Source organism: Chelmon rostratus, chromosome 5, assembly GCF_017976325.1.
Source record: "Chelmon rostratus isolate fCheRos1 chromosome 5, fCheRos1.pri, whole genome shotgun sequence".
NCBI lineage: Eukaryota > Metazoa > Chordata > Actinopteri > Chaetodontiformes > Chaetodontidae > Chelmon > Chelmon rostratus.
Window position 1 is genome coordinate 3,579,841 of NC_055662.1, and position 18,274 is coordinate 3,598,114.

Sequence of the window (18,274 nt, forward strand, 5' to 3'; positions counted from 1 at the left end):
ATACTGATGCGAGACAGCAGCGCATTCATTTAGACTCTAAACGAATGCACTGCTGTCTCGCATCATTTTGTAATTATCTGCTATTTTATATTGTGTGAGATCGATATGTCTACAACTGCTCTGTGATTGCTCTGTCTGACTGCTTTGTCACTATCCTCAGAGAGAAGCTGGGGAAGTGGCAAAGCATTTCATCACTTTGTAAATAAAGAAACACTTGGTTAAAATGTCACCGTGGCCTTGGTAACCTCAGATGATATACAATCATGCACACATAACCGGTTCAGTGATAGAGCTCTAGTTCTTTAGACTTGGAGACTTGTCGGATCTTTTTTCTGTTGTCTTCTAACAGGAGACAGTCCATACAGGTCAGGCAAAACTTTATTTATATAGCACATTTTATTCTGGTGAAAGCACAATGTGGATAGTAAAACATCAGGCATAAGTAGACACAATTAAAACACATAGAAATACATGTAAGTTAAAACCATTCAGAGAATAAAATAGACAAGCAACAAACCAGAATTCAACCAATATAAGAAGTAAAAATAAAATAAGATGGGCATTTCAAACTACAAACCGGACATCCTGTTCCAGATGACCTGAAGGGTCTAACTGGTTCATAGCTCACAAGCATGTCAGAGAGATACAGGATTTATGTCCTGTCACAGTAAACTGTAAAATACTGTAAAAATGATTCAGTTATCAATGTTGTCAATACATTCTGACAGTGTGTCAAGAGCCCCAGAGAGCATGCACTCAGCGACAGCCTCCTGCACAGTTTGTCGTACAAAATCCAGCATCCTTGCTGACTGGATTGATAGCTCTAATAGATTGATAGCTCGGAATAAAGACGCACCATAAGGAATGCTGGAAGCCTTTGAAACATTCATGGCTTTTCTTAAGAATTAGCAGCAAAGCTGTTGTGCTACTGCAAGGACTCTGGAGACGTGTTTGAGGACGGCGAGACAAAAAAACCCCCCTGTCTTTATTCTCTGTCTGCTCAGAGCAAAATCTTTTATTCGGAGTCTGGTTGACAGCTGTCTGCTTGTTTTTCGTGGCTCAACCTGTCCAGTGTGTAGAGACACAGGAGAGTGTGTGATGTCTTGTGGTCAGACGGTTTGTAGTTCAAATGCCCAAACCAACATGGAATGAAGTATGGAATAAGCTGCACTTGGTCTTGCAAGCAGAAACGGATGGAGTAAGCACTCAGGTGTAATGTGTTAATGTGTGCTACCATCTCAATGCAGACTTATTCATGCTGTGTTCATGCTGCCACGACTAACAGTCTACAGCCACAGGCACAGCGTTTTAGCTAAATGCTAACATCAGCAATACACCGCTAATACACTCACAAGAACATTTTTTTGGCTACTTGATTGCAGTGAGGACAAGCCGCGAACACAACACTGATGTATTATCACCCTCTGAAGTTGACATGCCGAACTTGTTGGCAAACAGTTGCTTATTTTACGCATCCAGCAGATGGAGCAACGTAGCATTCATTTGGAGTCGTGTTTCTGGCCACCTGGTGAATTCTTGCTCTCCTGTAAGCTCTGTTTCTTCTCAATATCGCACACTGCAGCAGAAAACAACACTATATGAGAGCTGAGAGAATGAACCAAAACTGAAGTTGCAGGCCATACAACCAAAACAATGTGCTAAAGCTCTGTGGAGCTGAGAGGATTTGAGGATCCCTTTCACATTATACAAAGTCATTTGATCAGTTGTTTCATCCACTGATTATAGCTGCTTTAACATACTGATGACCTGCATTACACTCACTTGCTAAATGAGACCCAAAAATATCTGATATCAGTTCAAATTTCCTGTTTTAATGTCCTTTACTATGTCATCACATAGTATTCCAAAAATCATCTGCTTGTTTGGGTTGGCGGTACATTTGGCTAGTTCCTGCATGCAGCCATCTGTCAGATGATTTGGTGCGACTGTTCCTCATTAGAGCATAAGGACTTTTCTAATTATACTTTTCATTGTCATCATGAGTGTCTCTTCAAGTCCACCGAACACTGTTACATAATTCAGCACTAATTCAACAACAGCTGAAACCCATATCAGAGTCCAAGGTATAAAATCCATTTAAATGGAGCTTTGTAGTCTAGTGTGGGTCTATTTGGGGCAAAGCAGCACAAAAATGTTTGAAACTTCCCGAGGTAAAGAGTGGGAACGTGGCCTCGGTCGGCATATTGGCATTTTATTTTAGCACATGAAATAGCAGGCAGCCTGTGTGGAATTTGCGTGTCTCCCCTAAGATGTCCAGCCTCCCAGCAGCCATGTCGGCAGGCGTTACTCTCGGGGAATGAGCACCGTCGTAGCTGAGGCTGCTCTCTCAGTCCTCGCCTCCTGCGCTGTCTCCCGATGTGTGTCACCACTATCAGTGAGCGGGAGAAGAGGATGAAACCTTTACGTGTGATGTAGTAAATTCATTAAAGGGGGGAAGGATAGTAGCAGATGAGTCTGTCACATATGCTGCCCACAGGCTCAGTTGCCAGCTCTGACAGGCTGTGGGGGCTGATGGGGGAACATACACTCTGGCTTTGCTATTTTTAATCTGACCCAGTAATTAAGTTGGGAAGCTTTGATTAAGCATGAGGAAAGAGATCTGAAGCCCTACAATTTTACTATCACGCAATGTGTTACCTTTACAGCCTCATTTGCAAACACTCTGATTAGGAAAGAGCCTTTGTTTGATGGTTCCAGTCTACGGTGCCGAGCCATTTTCAGACTAATAACTGCTATCCATTCTACTAATCTCTACCGCTGACTTTTACAGACGAGTAAAGTAATGAAACAATCTGTAAATGCATGTATTTAGAGTAGTAGAAACTTGACGAAAATCTGTTATGTCATCTGTCATGTATGACAAGATTTCTTATTAAATATGTATGTGTGTATGCATTAACATTTCATGTTCAGCACGTACAGTATGTTGTTCGTCTTGTGGCATTAAGCAGTGGTTCCCGAGCTGGACGTCCAACCCGTTCTCAATCCCAGGTCGTACCGATGTCTTGTCACGACTCTCAACGTCTACAGAATAGAGTCATTTGCAAACAAACTGTGTTTACAGTGTCCCTGAGCACATGTAAAACCATTCATGTGGTTTTGGAGCGTTCCACAGCTTTCCTAGTCTTTAGTTGCTCCTGTCCCAACTTGTTTGAAACATGTTGCTGCATCAAATTCAGAATAAGCAGATATTTATGAAGTTGATGAGGCAAAACATTAAATATATTGTCTTTGTACTGTTTTCAAGTGAGTATTTGTCAAAAAGGGCAGAGGGCAGAGACTCTGATGGCCTGAGGACGTGTGGTTTGGAACCTGATTCTGGACTTTTATGGTAAACAGAAGTTTGCATTCACTGTTTCCCACCAAAATCCATCATGTGTGTCCTTTGGGTCCTTCCTATGGTTACTAGCTAGTGACATCGCCACCAACTGTCAATCAGCGAAGTAGCATGAAGCCAGTGACAGGAATGTCCTCGTGTGTGTACATGATACAAATGAAATGGTCACCCACCCATAAAAACTCCACAAAGAACCTGTAAGAGAGTTCACAGTAGAAAAATGCTTTTCCATTCGGTGTACACAACTGGAAGAGAATCCCTGTCCACTTTTGAATTATCTGGTAAAAGTAGAGGAAGAACTGGGTGGTTAGCACAAGCAGTGATAGACAAAGACAACAGTGCCACAAACAGTCTGAAAGTCCTGTCAAAACGACATCACTGTCCACCCACCCGACTCTGTTTGGCTGACCGCTACGGTAGGAAGTGCAGCACAACAGCAACAACCGCTTAGCAACAAAGATGTCACCAAACCTGTGGTACCTGCCAGCTTCAAATGGCAGCAAGAGGCAGCTTTTGAATGCAGATATCATATAAGGTGAAGCAGGCGGCGTACACAAAGCATGCTCCTGTTTACCATGAGGCTGGTCTGTGACCCTTCATACCAAAGACATGACAAAGGCTGACTACTGGTAGAAAGCTTAGAAAACAGACTCTTTTTGAGTTTAATTTTACTCTGAAGTCTTGATTTGTGACTTCCTGTGGGCACTGACACAGAAAAAATGTAATTTAGGCAAATGTGACACACCAACAGCATCTCATTTGCATTAAATGCTCTTCGCTTGTAGCCCCACTCTGTGACATGTTCAGCCACACGAGGGTTGTAAATTTACATAATTTTATTTTATTCGTTCATTACGTTTCACTGGTTTCACATTTAACTTAAAAGTGGTCATTCATTTAAACGCAGCTGCAAGAAGTATTTGAATCACCTACGCCTTTTCAAGGTCAGGCTCAATTCATTTGAAGCACCGAGCGATGTAAATCAGATTTGCAAGGTAGCGTGGGCACATGTGTACCCCGCAGTTATATCCTCAAATGTAATTGGCCTGTGAATTTAGCCTTGTTCCCCACTTTCCAATCAAATGGAAGCTATAAATACCCCGGTAAACATGTCAATTATGTGTTAATCCGATTTATGTGCTGTGTCCTGAAATATCAACTTCCTCCCACGGCCACCACCAGCGACCAATCACAGCACGAGAGTCTACTATTAGTCCGTGCCACTTCCTGTGGTGATGGGCCTGTAGCTAATTAACATGCAGAGAAGTTATCTGCAAAGTGTCAAAGTGACAGCCAAAATAGTTTCTTTCCCCTCATTTTATTTTCTGGAGGCCGCTCTCTGTAATTAGGTTCTGTCATACTGCTGCAAGGTAAATGCATGCTTTTTAAGGTTGCCAGCATCAAAGGAACTGTACACGAGGGCACCTGCCGCTGTACACTTCAAAGCGAACACATTAGATATCTGCCTGCTTAAGTTTTATTGATTTTACTGTCATGGATGTTGTGTTTTTCTTCAGCTGCAGAGTATCTGAGCGTTGACTCATCGCCTTGTATTTTCACACATGTTCACAATGCAGACTGCCAAGAATCAGAGCCCTCCTACACGATGTGTATGGGATGAGTCTGTCCATTGTTTTGCGCTGCATCTGTGATACAGATCTGTAAGTGTGTGTGTGTGTGTGTGTGTGTGTGTGTGTGTGTGTGTGTGTGTGTGTGTGTGTTTGAAAGCCACCCATATGTTCTAATACTGCCATCTCCATATTCACTTAATATGCTTAGTACATTAAAGTAGTTGCACATCTTTATCCATCCCTTGTTTTCAAGGAGCTCATTGCGCATTTATTAAAAACATTGTAACCGATGCACAAGACCACATGCACACCAGTGCTGGAAGTTACAGTTTAACTTTGAAGAAGCCGTATCTTTAATTTTTTAAAAATATGCTGTGGACAGGAAATGTGGAGTGTGAAGCATCTTGCAAACTGGATTTTTCAGACAGACCGACAATAAGTTCCTGCTGCTAGATTCTCCAGAAATGAAAACTCCCACTTGATGGAACCGCCTGGCTCAAAATATTGGGATGGTTGCTTAAAATATAATCTGCCACATGTTGCTGCGTTTAAAAATACTGTATAATTATTTGTGTAATCTACTGCACCCACAGCCAAAAACCTACATTAGGTACTCCACACTACCTACACACTGTGCAAATCATAAATGATGATGGAGAACTAAAAAAAAGGCTCTAATTTAGTCTTCACTGTGAAATGACTAGTATTTACAGATATCATTAGCCATTATTTCAAGATGACAACAGCGTTTATGTCAAGAATATTCCCAATTCACTAGCACATTTTCTGACCATACCTGCAGTGTGTTGTGCACTTCAGTTCAAAACTTTCGAGCCCAGGCTGATGACCTCATCAAACATGAGCTGTCACATGTGGTCATCTGCTTGTTATTCCCTCGACCACTTTGCCTTTTCTCTGTCTTTCGAGAACCCTGAAAGAAAAGAGCAGTTTGGTGAGATTGAGGATAACGGACGAGCCTTTGCACCCGGCAGCCTCGGTGCGCTGCTTATGAACTGACAGTGAACGACCTGACCTGTAAAGAACATTGTTTGTCGTGATTTCATTCTTTGTCAGTGATTGTCTGCTGGATTCGGATTTGAAAATGCAGTGCCATTTATCACAGGGGGGACATTAAGTAGCTGGCTTTTTATGCAAGAGATAACAATGTACAAAACATTAGTTGTATTAAAGCCACTCTGTGTAGAGTTATTATGTGATTGTTGGATCATTCAGACTAATTTGAAATTCAAATTTTCATACGCAGTGGCTTTTAGATTCACTTATGCTGATAGTTAGTGTGCTAAACTACAGAATATTATGTAGTCAGTTTAAGCTGCAGCAGACAACTTCACAATGCAGGGCAGTGGGAATGATTTGAACTTAAATCTCCGAAAGTGCTCTCTGCAGCAAAGGAGGCAGTTTGTACTCTGCTGTCAAGTCTAAATAACACATTTCCTGTTTGATGAGACTGTGGTGTGATCTGTGCCCTTTGCAGCTTTAACTTCACTTACATTATGGTTATTTGGTAGCCAACACTGAACAACTTTCACCTCCTCTTGCATATTTTTTTTTCCCTGAAATGCAAAAAAATCTCACAGACTACTCTCTGCAGGCTTCCTAAGTTTGTTTATGTAAACAGAGCGCAGTATACTAGCATGCACTGATCCACATTATGTAAACCCTTTTATCATATCTTACCAGGACACTGAGCATATTTTTATACGGCTCAACTTCACTGCCAACAGTTCATCCACTGAAAATCTTAAACTGCCACTAATTGCACAAAAGTTGTACTCTGTGTGTGTGTGCTTGTGTTTGTGTGTGTAAAGACAGCCTGAGAAGTCGTGACGTGTGGGTGAGGCGGGAATTAAATCGCACAGCTTGCCTATGTCAGTTTGTTAAGGCTCTGTTGGTGCAGCAGGGTGCCGAGCGAGGGCTGACAGCAGCTGGCCTGCGAGTGCAGACTCAAGTACGCTCAGGTGTTCCCGTGCTGTCTGAGCCAGTTACAGCAGCAGTCAATCCGGCCTCGCCTCTTGTCACTGCACATTGTTGCTGATCTGTGGGGACGAGCCGGTGCGAGGATTTGTCATCCCGACACCTTGTCTGATTGCTCTCAAATCTCAGCTCGGTTCGCTCCCGTCGACTTCCACAGTGCACTGTCCCACGGCCACTCTGGTTTGCTGTCTGTGATGAGGAGCAAGAGTGAGAGCAAGACAAGATTTTTCTCAGAGGACCTTCTCTCCATCAAATGTCTGATTATGTGATGGATAGTGAAATTGAAGCTTGAGGAAATAATCTTGATTGCCAGTTTATTGCCATCATGGTTGTGGTGTTGTGCGTGTTTATAAAAGCTATGGCACATTTACAGTTCAAAACGCCGAGCTCTTTCCTTCTGTTGTACAGGAAGTGATGCGTGTGATGTCTACAAGCATGCTACTGGTCTGTAGCTAGGTTTCCATTTAAATTAAGTGCAAATTTGAACCAAATTTTCAAGAAAAAGATTAAAAGAAAATGGCAATTAATGCTCATTTCCATCCACTACTATTCTGCAATTATTATGAGTAACAGCTGGTGATTGATTTTTTGTTTAAAAATGTGTATGGAAATTCACCTTGTGAGGCTTTACTAACACAATGTCTACACAGACTATGTAGTGAGATCAGCATGCTTACAAAGCAGTGGCAGCTTCAGTCATCTACACAAGATGCGTTCAGGCACAGGCTTCATCCTCTGGAGAACATGAATGTCTGAACAAAAGTTCATGGGGATATGCCCAATAGATGCTGAGATTTTTCGATCTGGATCAAAGTGTTGGACTGACTGATCGGTTGGTGTTGCCATCCACAGAACCCACTCCATGATGGTGGCAAAAGAAATGGGTATTTAACCTGAGCACTGCAGGTCACTAAAACCTTAAGCCCCCTGAGGCAAATTGTGATTTGTGAGATTGGGCTATAGAAATGAATCTGATCTGAGCTGAAGAGACAAAGAAATAGAATTGCCATTCACTCTGTTTGATAAGAGATATGGTAAAAGGAAATTCCACTTTGAAATTTGTGGATTATTGCTTTAAAATGGCCTCTCTCTGATCAGATGTGTCACTTCATGCAATATTTTTCCCTCTATTGATTTCCCTGACGCTATGTAGGCCGTCTCCATGCTTCAATGCTGACGATGACATACAGGTTTTGTGATATTTGTATAGCATTTATGACCTTTCCAGAGGCAGCGGTGCTTTACAGAGGCTGAATGCAACTCATGCAGCCCAAATGACCTTCAGGACGCGAGCTTCAAAGGATAGTGCTAGTTACTGCTTCCATCTTGAGATTTCAATGCTCAGTGACACAAAACGCTGGTGCTCCTGGCTTCAGCCTCCATGTGGCATCTCACACAAGCCAGCTGGTCTATGATTGCTGATTTTAAAGCATGGAGGAGCAGATCCAATCAGTAATGAACGGGAATGATGGTTTCAGAATAAATAGAAAATTGTTTGATAGAAAATAAAAAGCACATACAACACTGACTACTTCATGCAGGTGTTTTTTTTTTAAATAAAATTGCTTAGATGCACATAGATTCACAAGCCATGACCAAAAATAACCAACCGCCTCCTCATTTACGTGTATCACACAACCTGCAAGGTGACTGCAGTTTTCACACAGAATGCCTAGTCTAAATCAATAGAGCCGTAGCCTATTGTCAGCAATACAGACTGAGTGGTTCTTTTTCACTGTGAAGCCATTTTTCCCTGCAGTTTTATTCATTCTAATCCTTACATTAAGACATACAAAATGTAATGTTTTTTATTAGATACCACATGAACACATTATTGTCCTGAAACAAAATCGCACATTTATACTCTGCATGCGTGCACACTACACATATCAAACAGTCCTTCAGTTGTACTTTGTGGGTGTAAAACTACAACCCCGCTTCCAAAAAAGTTGTGCATTGTGTAAAACAGTGAATAAAACAGAATGTGATCATTTATTGATCGTTTTTCACTTTTACTCAAGTGAAAACAGTACAAAGACACCATATGAATTTGATGCAGCAACACATTTCAAACAAGTTGTGACAGGAGCAACAACAGACTGGGAAAGTCTGTTGTTGCTGTGGAATGATCCAAACACCTGTTTGGATCATTCCACAGGTGAACAGGTTGATTGGTAACAGGTGATAGTATCATGATTGGGTATGAAAGGAGCGTCGTTCACAAGCGAGGATGGAGCGAGGTTCACCACTTTGTGAACACATGATTGGATAATGGATGTTATTACATGGACTCAGGAACATTGTGTAAAACCGCTGTTGGCAAACACAGTTTGTTTGAAGTATTGAGTATGTTTCCCTGTTGCATATTGCTGCATTTTACTGTACCAATACACAAACCTTGAGTGCCAGTATTGTGAAAGTACAAATGCTCTATTCCATTCTTTCAGATGCATCAAAACAAACCCTCTTTGCTAATGAATCATATACACCATCTGGGCTGACAACTCGCAGTGTATTCATTCAGTGATGTTCCACTTCCTTCCCATTCTCCCAAACCCGGTAAATGTGTGTGAGGTGTGGTGTAATTGTCCACATTACCATTACCATCACATCAGAAATGAGGGCTACCTGCCTCAGACAGAGGGAGTGACTCTAATTTTGGTCAAGGTTATTGGGCGCACTATGAAGTCAAGAGACCAGGATGAGCCACGCACCGTGTGCTCCACAAGCAGGATTTATTTGGGTTGGAGTCATCTCTATTTGTGACCCCGTCTGCATGCAAGTGGTGAGGGCGGGAGAGCAGATTCAGTAGCAGAGATCTTCTCTGCTGATAGCTCAGCTTGTATTACTCAGGCCCCCAAAGGACAGCACAGCAGTGCTTGAATGGGTCAGCTGACTTGTGCATAATACATATTTGATAGACACCAGCACTCTGAAATCAAGTAATGAGCATGTTGTTATGTGGGAGGAATTAAATACAGATACCACGGATACCACCATCCATCACTTTTTTCACTTTTCTTTGTCATACCTTCATTTGTTTTCCTCCAACAAAACATTTTATTGTTATTGGCTTCTGTGCTAAAGATGATATGGAGAACTGTACCCAAAGTTCTGTCTGTCTGGTTTGGTATTTTAAAGAAACAATATGTAAATATCATACTTGTGTAGGTGTACTTGATACATAACAGCACTGACTGGAGCGCAATCAAGTTATTAGAAATGTGAAACGTGCAAATAAACAATTAAAGTTACCAGAAAGGCCAGTGCGTCTAAACTTAGTTTGTGGGGACACGCTTGCAGTGATGAAAAAGGCTCATCTCAAGAGTCATTACAGCTGCAAACATGCTAAACTGGATGAGTTGCAGGACAAATATGCTGGGATGATGTTAAGTCTTTTCTGTGGAGTTTGGGGGCTCAACAAGCAGCTTTCAGCAAACCACATTCTGACAGAGACAGTGTTACACAGGAGAGGTTTGTGGTGAGCGAGCTAATGGCTAAGAAGCTAAAACCTTCAGGATCATTCAGGAGGAGACTTTGTGAAGGAGAGCCTTGTTGCTGCTGTGAAGCTGATGAAACCAGATAAAGTAAAACTGTTCCAAAGGGTCAGTTTGTCTGGAATAATTCATAGAGTTGAGGGGAAAGCTGACGTGGAAACTCAGTGATACCAAAGTGTCTGTGTGATTTGGCCTTCATAATGGACGTTACGAAGAACCTCTCAGAGTTGGACCTCAAGCTCCAACAGCATCTCAGCTCTCTGCATTCAAAAGTGAAATCATTACACTTAAGGATTCTGAATTTTAACATTACCTGGCCATTGAAACATTTCAGAAACCAGATTCGGCCTAGTATCACACAGCATGTATGCACACCTGTGATTCTTCTGGTTCCTCCTGCTGCATCCACATGCACACCTGAGGCTCATCCAGCAATCACCACCACAGTGTATAAACTCCCGCTCTTCACTCAAGTCTCCACTCGATCGTCCGTTTGCCCAAGTGGTAGTGTTCTTGGCTCTGACTGTCTAACTGTGTTCTTGAAAATTCTTGTGAAGATTTTTTGCTCTGTGGGATACTTAGATGATCTCGGGTGTTTTTTGACGCTCCTATTTTCTCCCTCTCTGCCTCAGAACGCCTCGAGCCATGCCGCACCTGGACCTGCCGTAAACCAGCCAAACTCAGTCTCCGTCTCTGCCTACCTGTGATCCTCAGTACCACTCTCCAACGGCCGCTCGGTGCAGCTCACAAATCTGAACATCTATTTCTGTGTGTCTATTCCTGCATTCTCCATTCTCCGAGGCCTGTTTTTGGGTTTATTCAGTTCCCCGACGTGACAGCTGCCTTGCTGATGCACACTTAAACCTACTGACAATGTGTAACTGTTGTGATGATTTTAAAAAGTTCTATACTTTAATGAGTGATGTTGTTTAGGCCTATTAAACAAATACTTAATGTTATGACAGAGATTACCTGCATAGCGTCACTGTCCTGTGAAAACCTGCTTTTGTGATGATGTATTTTTCTTGATAATCCAGTGGGTTTTTAATCTAATTCATCTGAAAATTTCAAGTCAGCAAGTTGGAGATTGGACAGCAACTTAAGTCTTGCGTCATTGCCATGCATAATATTCTTCTGAATCACAGACTTACTTGATAGTTGTAAATGAAGACAGGCCAGTTTGTATGCAACACCTTGAAACTTGCCCCGAAACATGTTTTCATTGCAGTGAGCAATTCATCACACTGGTTTGAAGTTTTTAACTTATGCATTGTTTCCTTCATGAGACTAAGTTTCTCAAGTGAAGCAATTTGAGTTCAATAGTTTAGTGAAAAAAAAGGTTAAGGATAGATGCATAATAAACTGAGTAAAAATTCATCTGAAATCCTATTTGCAATAAATTGAAAGACGTCTGGATTAAACATTAAAAACTCCCAAAATCACAAAAACTCAGTACGCCCTTGAAGTTGGCCCCTGTTCTGTTAATGAACTGGTAGATCTTTGAAAAACAAACAGATTGCCAAAGCGCATTTGATACAGCTTCACTGACACTTTATGAAAGACATTGTTTCTTGCTCTCTGCCTCAAGATGTCTCTGTACTGGTTTCTCTCTGCATCCAGAGGTGATGGACAGAGTTCACGCTCTGTGTCACTGAGCATGTGTCTGCGCTGTCACTATGACAACCTGTCTCTAATGTCTACATTGTCTGAAAACACAAATGGGATCTGGTCACTTAGAAATTACAATGAGGGTGGCAGTTAGCTATCCTCATTATCCTCTCCTGAACATACACAGATGCCAGCCATCTGCATAAACCTGACTGAAGAAACTGCTGCTGCCCCTCTTCTACCTCCTCTGCCTCTCTACACCTCTGAGCTACTCTGAGGTCCTCCTCCAACTAGTAGTCCACTGCCACTTGGCTAATATATGGCCTCAGGATCCCACATCATAATATTTCCTAAGTTCTATGAGCATACTATAATTGGCTATCCAAGTGACATCAAGAATTAAGAAAGGACCCCAGGCCCTGAAATAAAGACAGGCCAAACTTCCAGTAATCATTCCAGGACTGTTATAACTTCAGCTACAGCAACAGCTGATACTGCACATCTGAGTGGGTGTCATGAGACTATACAGCATCTGGACTTGTCTGTGTATTATTTTCATTCAAGTAAAACTGTTTTGGATCAGAGTGTCTGTGCCATAAGACAATCCTCCACATCTCCGCCTACCGTAATTGTACCCGAAAGCAACTACACAGAAATAAACTCTGAATTAATTACTGTGAGATGATCTCATGTTTCTGCAGCCAATATTTACTACTGTCTGCTGTGAAATGTATTGTAGACCAATTAAGCAAACATATTCAGTCTGTAGAGAGCGTAGAGAGTGATAACAGACTGCAGAGTTCCTGTTAAGTCAGTCAGTGGTCGTTGTCACAGCAGACGTCAGTCAGGAAGCTTGTTTTTTGACTGCTCGTGGCCAAAGGTCACAGACTGGGACACATGCTGTGTCAAAGTGAGGCATAAAGTAATGTCTTTTCTTATTTGATTGCCACTTGCTTGCTATCATGAAGTAAAAGAGAACATAGATACTTTACTTTGAAAAAGCCATTCCTCAGTGCTCCGCTCGCTCTGCCAGATGATAAGATTTAAAGTAACCGAGAGTGGGATCCCTTTTGTTTTTGACCTCTGTCATTGCAAATATCACATCATTATATCCTCCTAATAAACAGTGTGGGACTCTTAGCCCTTTGTATACACATAGTAGTCCCCAACTGAGCAAGTGTTTCACACACTGACGACCAGAGTGAAGACAAACCAACCAAACCTGAACCAAACAAGAACTGGAGATAGAGTTAGTGCCGGGTTGGAGGGCAGTGCATCAACAGGCATCACCAAGTGGGCTGCAATCATTCACATGCATGTGAAAGCATTTTGAATCCAAATTGCACAAAGCCAGCACAACAACAAAAAAAAGTAAAGTGTCACTTTCTGATTACTTGAGGACTAGTCTTGGCTACATAATGCATGACCAAGAATAAATGCATGATTCAAAATGAGACAAACTGTGCGTCAGTGCATTCATGGTAATTTTTGCTTTCAACTCTCCACAGAGACACTTGACTACAGGGCAGCAATAAAACACCAGCAGCAATGGATGAGAGATCCTCATCTCTTGATGGAATGACACAACAGAGCTCAAATGCTTGGACGTGTTTGTGTTACATCACAAAGTGATGGAGTCAAGTCCAACTGTTTTTAGCAAGACATTTTGTGTTCTGTATGATCGAATTATGGATTTGCACTGTAAAGAAAGCTGTCACTGCACTGCGATAACTGGAGATTTGAGATATTTTAATACTTTTTAAGGCTTTCAAATTTAGATCATTTAGTGTAATTGACTCGCGTGTCCTGTGCTTTGCAGCATGATGAGCTGTCCATGCTGCAAAGTGACTTTAAGTGAGTTTCAGGTGAGGTACATCTACAGTACCTGTACAATAGTGTTCCATGGAGTAGCACTTACAAAAGAGTGCTCTGCCTTTTGTGTTAATGCTGACAATACCCACAACATAGCTGGCATCCACTTCATTTAAAAACGGGGGATGCAAACTGTGCCTGTTTGCAACACACACACAGCAAAGGATCCTCAGAACTAACTCACTAAACTGTTATGCATTAATGTGTCCATTCAAGCTGCTATACAGTTTTGCTCGAATGTTTCAAAATTATACACAATGAATTCAGTGTATGCACACTATTTAAGATCTGTGCAAATGCATTGCATGTCTTACAGCAATTTAATTTGCATTTTATTCTCCTTCCTTTGCCTTCTTCTACATTTTCCAAACACAAGCTCTCTGTGATCTAACGTGCAGCATTCCCCACTCAGCAGAGGGTTGCCCTGTATCCTCTAAATTACGTCCATACTGGATGACTCAACACCTCACGATTTACACCCAGTGCCAATGTGATGGTAACGGTTTGCCCTATATCTTGTGAGGTGGAGAGTACAGGTGTGGATGTCTGGGTGGTGGATGAGTGTTTAGCACATCAGACGTAACCCTAACCCTGTCTCGCCACAAACCTGCTATGAACATGAAAATTAAGTAAATAAGCTCGACATACATTATTACAGTTTATTTGTTGTACCATTCCCTAAGTTTAGATATTGTAGAAAGTGAGAGTTTGAACATTGCTGCTATTGGATCTAAAAAAACTTGATTTGGTGGTTCTCCAGAATTGTCCAGTATTGTTGTTAGGGTTGTGATAGGGTTGGGATAAAATGCTCCCTTATACTGCTCAAGCTGCAAATAAAAAGTCCATGGTTGGCAAATAAATTGAATTACTACTGAATTAAATGAGTAGGTGAATAAGAGTAGCAAAAAATGGCTTTTATTAATAAGAAAAAAACTTGCATATTATCACTTTAAAGAAAGGTGCTACAAACCATGATCTCTCACTACCAGCCGACTGATCCTGCATCCACTGATACAGAGCACAGTGCTGAAATGCTAAAGAGGATGAATCACACAATTACATGAAAAAATAACACCTCTCTGTTTGACACCCTCAGCTTTCACACTTTGTTGTTGCAAGATTTGAAAGTACCACAAAATCCTCACAGTTTGCTTGCTGGTATGTGCATGAAAATGTTGCTCCCTTTCAGGTCCAACCGTTCTGGGCAGTGAAATTAGACGGAGGATCTCGAGGCAGATGAGAAAAGTCATCAACAGGGAAAGCATTTGCGCCTACAACAGAGAGTCAGTGTGGAGGGCAAAACAGAGTGGCAGCAAATGTCTTCTTCTCCATCTTTTCAGTCTCTGACTGCTGGTTTTAACAATCATGCTGCTGTTTGAGGGACAAGGGGCCTACAACTCTGCAGCCCACTGGCGGCCCCTAGAGGCTACAATATAAAGTGTGAGTGTGAACTGACCATCGTTTGAGCAGTGTAAAACCTTGCTGCTAGGAGTGCCAAATATATGAGTTTGTCCTGAGGGTGGCCTTAGATAAAAGGCTTGGAGTTCAACTTCTTTTTTAAATTGTTCTTCCTCTGGGGAGCATGATGTACTTCACAGATGGCAGTTAGCCTGGTATACTATACAGTATCATGTGTGCTGGCAGAACATTTAATATAAGCGTAGTGCTGCCTCTGGGGCAGGATGTGTCTCCTTCTCTTTAGTGAACAATAACTAGTGTAAATGTAGCTGTAAGAACATGTCTGAGTCAGAAATAAATAAGGACCAACTGTCTGAGTCTTGTCCGCCTCGCTTTCCTGCTGTCAATCACAAGAGATGTGACGTTAATCAATTGACGTAATTACACTTAATATTATTTCTTTATCATCAACCACATTAAGAACCACTGACCCTGAATACAAATCAGATGTGGACCTTTGAGTAATGCTTTTAAGAACTTGTGCCCCAGGAGACGGCAACGAGATGTATGGACCATTAATATTCACAGGGATTTTTGGCATGAAAAGAGGAGAGGTCGAAAGGTCACCACAGTCGTAGGTTTCCTCCCCTGATGACGTTGCGTATACAGCCATCAGATACTTTTGATGTTTGAAGTAAGAATCAGAATCAGAATTGGTTTTATTGGCTAAGTATGTGTGCACATTAAAACATTCAAGGAATTTGACTCTGGTTTCAACATCGCCCTCAATGTACTTGCATAGGAAAAAGAAAAAATGACAAACAAAAGACAAAAAGAAAAAACAAACAAAAACAGTGAGCTGGGTGAATTAAGAGTGCAGGATTTGTCGGGATGATGGTGTTGAACACTGAGCCAAAATTCACAAGGAACCTAGCGCATGTCCCTGGGTGCTCGAGCTGCTGCAGGATGTAGTTTTTATCCTCTGGGGAACGTGAATTTGTTCATTCATTTCACAGCAATTTGCACAACTCAACTTGCACATTCCTCATGTGCTGGTGGAACCTTTCATTGGGTGTTGGTGCAGGAAGAAAATAATAATCATAATCAATAATCAACGTTGCTATCCTTAGACCCTGGAGATAGATGGAAATTAATACATAAATAATTGGGCGAGGTTTGTTGAGTTCACTTAACCCTCTCGAGGCATCCAAGTACATGTGGGATTCAAGCACTTGCTGTGGGTTGATGAGTGTCAGCGGTCATCTCAGTCCACTTCATGCTTGTCACATTAGGACAAATTTAATTCTGCACAGCACTGAGCAGGTCAAGAGTTTTGTTCTCAAAAGAGGCAACCATGACGTGAAAGAGCCACAAAAAAGATTTCCAGATAACAACAAATGACTGTGCTTTACAAAGACTGAAGGCTTTATGCAGGGTATTTCCTGCTTCAGGTGCCAAAATGGATATGCACTAAAATGTATCGGAAATGAACGTCTAATTCACATTTACATCTTAGTCATTTTGCAAGACTCTTATGTAAAACGACTCACAATCAGCGCTACTCACCAAGGAGAGCAGCTGTAATCACAATCACCGTAAGCCTTCATTAAAAGATGGGGCCAAAAAAAATAATAAAATAACAGCATGGTTAGCGTTGTGACACTCCAATAGCAGCAACAGCTGATGGAGCACACATGTCGAAATGCAAAGCAGGATCACGTATTGAACAGACGCTGTGGCGCTGAATCCCTTTTGGGTCTGTGTGTCTTTGTTTAAAGAATTCATGTTATTTCCTGACTTGATAAGGGTTAACATCTGAGCGACAAGATATGCAAATCCTTCTCCCAATTGTCCTATTCATTTCCCAAGCACGATTATATTCAACTTACACATGAATATTCCGCTGAAGTCCCAAAGCCTAATAAGAAAACATGATTGAGGTGCCCAGGCAAGGTGGCATAAGTGACTGGAGGAATAGATTTTCTGTCACCAATTCCATCCTCTAATCACTGCTGGATGCTGCATTTCAATACCTGAGGTATCAGTCGCTGTAGCCGGAGGATGTCAAAGGCTGTGCGCCCAATCTAGCCGTGGATTAGGTTTCATTTCGTGAAATGCAAATATGAATGCACGCGATCTCTGTATGTTTTAGAGACTGAGCTGATTTGTATTCAGTCTGACTCATGTCAAGATAGCTGTTGAAGGATTTTCACATCAAGTACAACTTTTTCTTCACACTATGATCCCAAAAATGGAAATTAAAAGTCAAATTTCTAAAACCTGCCTTTCACTCATGTATGGGAGCGTGCAGGTCACCGTAGCCCAAGGCATCCGTGACATAAGCCAAAAACGAATCGAAGCTTAAAATTTTGTTCACTGCAAAAGAATGAAAAAAGAGGCCGAGAGTTTAAATCCTTCTTACCTTCTCCTCTCCACACACCTGGCCCATGGCAGAGTGGAGTGCAGAAATTGTCGATAACCCATACTAAGACACTGTCCGCCCTGTCTGTCTCATCTGTCTGTCATTCGAATGAGCACCTGCTGGTACCTTACCTCCACATGTTGGACGCAAGAGGACAAATGAAGAAAACACTGGATTTACAGGATAAAAGCTACAAGAGATATATATAGATACCATGCAGGAAGTGGACTACTTTCTGCTGTTCCTGTATACCATTAGCTGAGGTGAAGGCAACCAGTCACATTAGGATACTTCAGTAGAAAACCACATATACAGCACTGTACAGTATGTACAAAAAATTGTACATACTGTACAGTGTAAATTATATTTCCAATGCTTTTCACTCTGGATATCCCTGCTTCCTCTAACCTCTTCATCCCCCTTCCCATGATAATATCTTCAACAAGCATTTGTGTTGGAGCACACCGGAGCCTTCAGGCTACAAAGCGGTACGGTTAGGATGGGGTAAGATTGTGGTTTGATTAAATATAGAATTGGAAAAGCCACGCTGTCT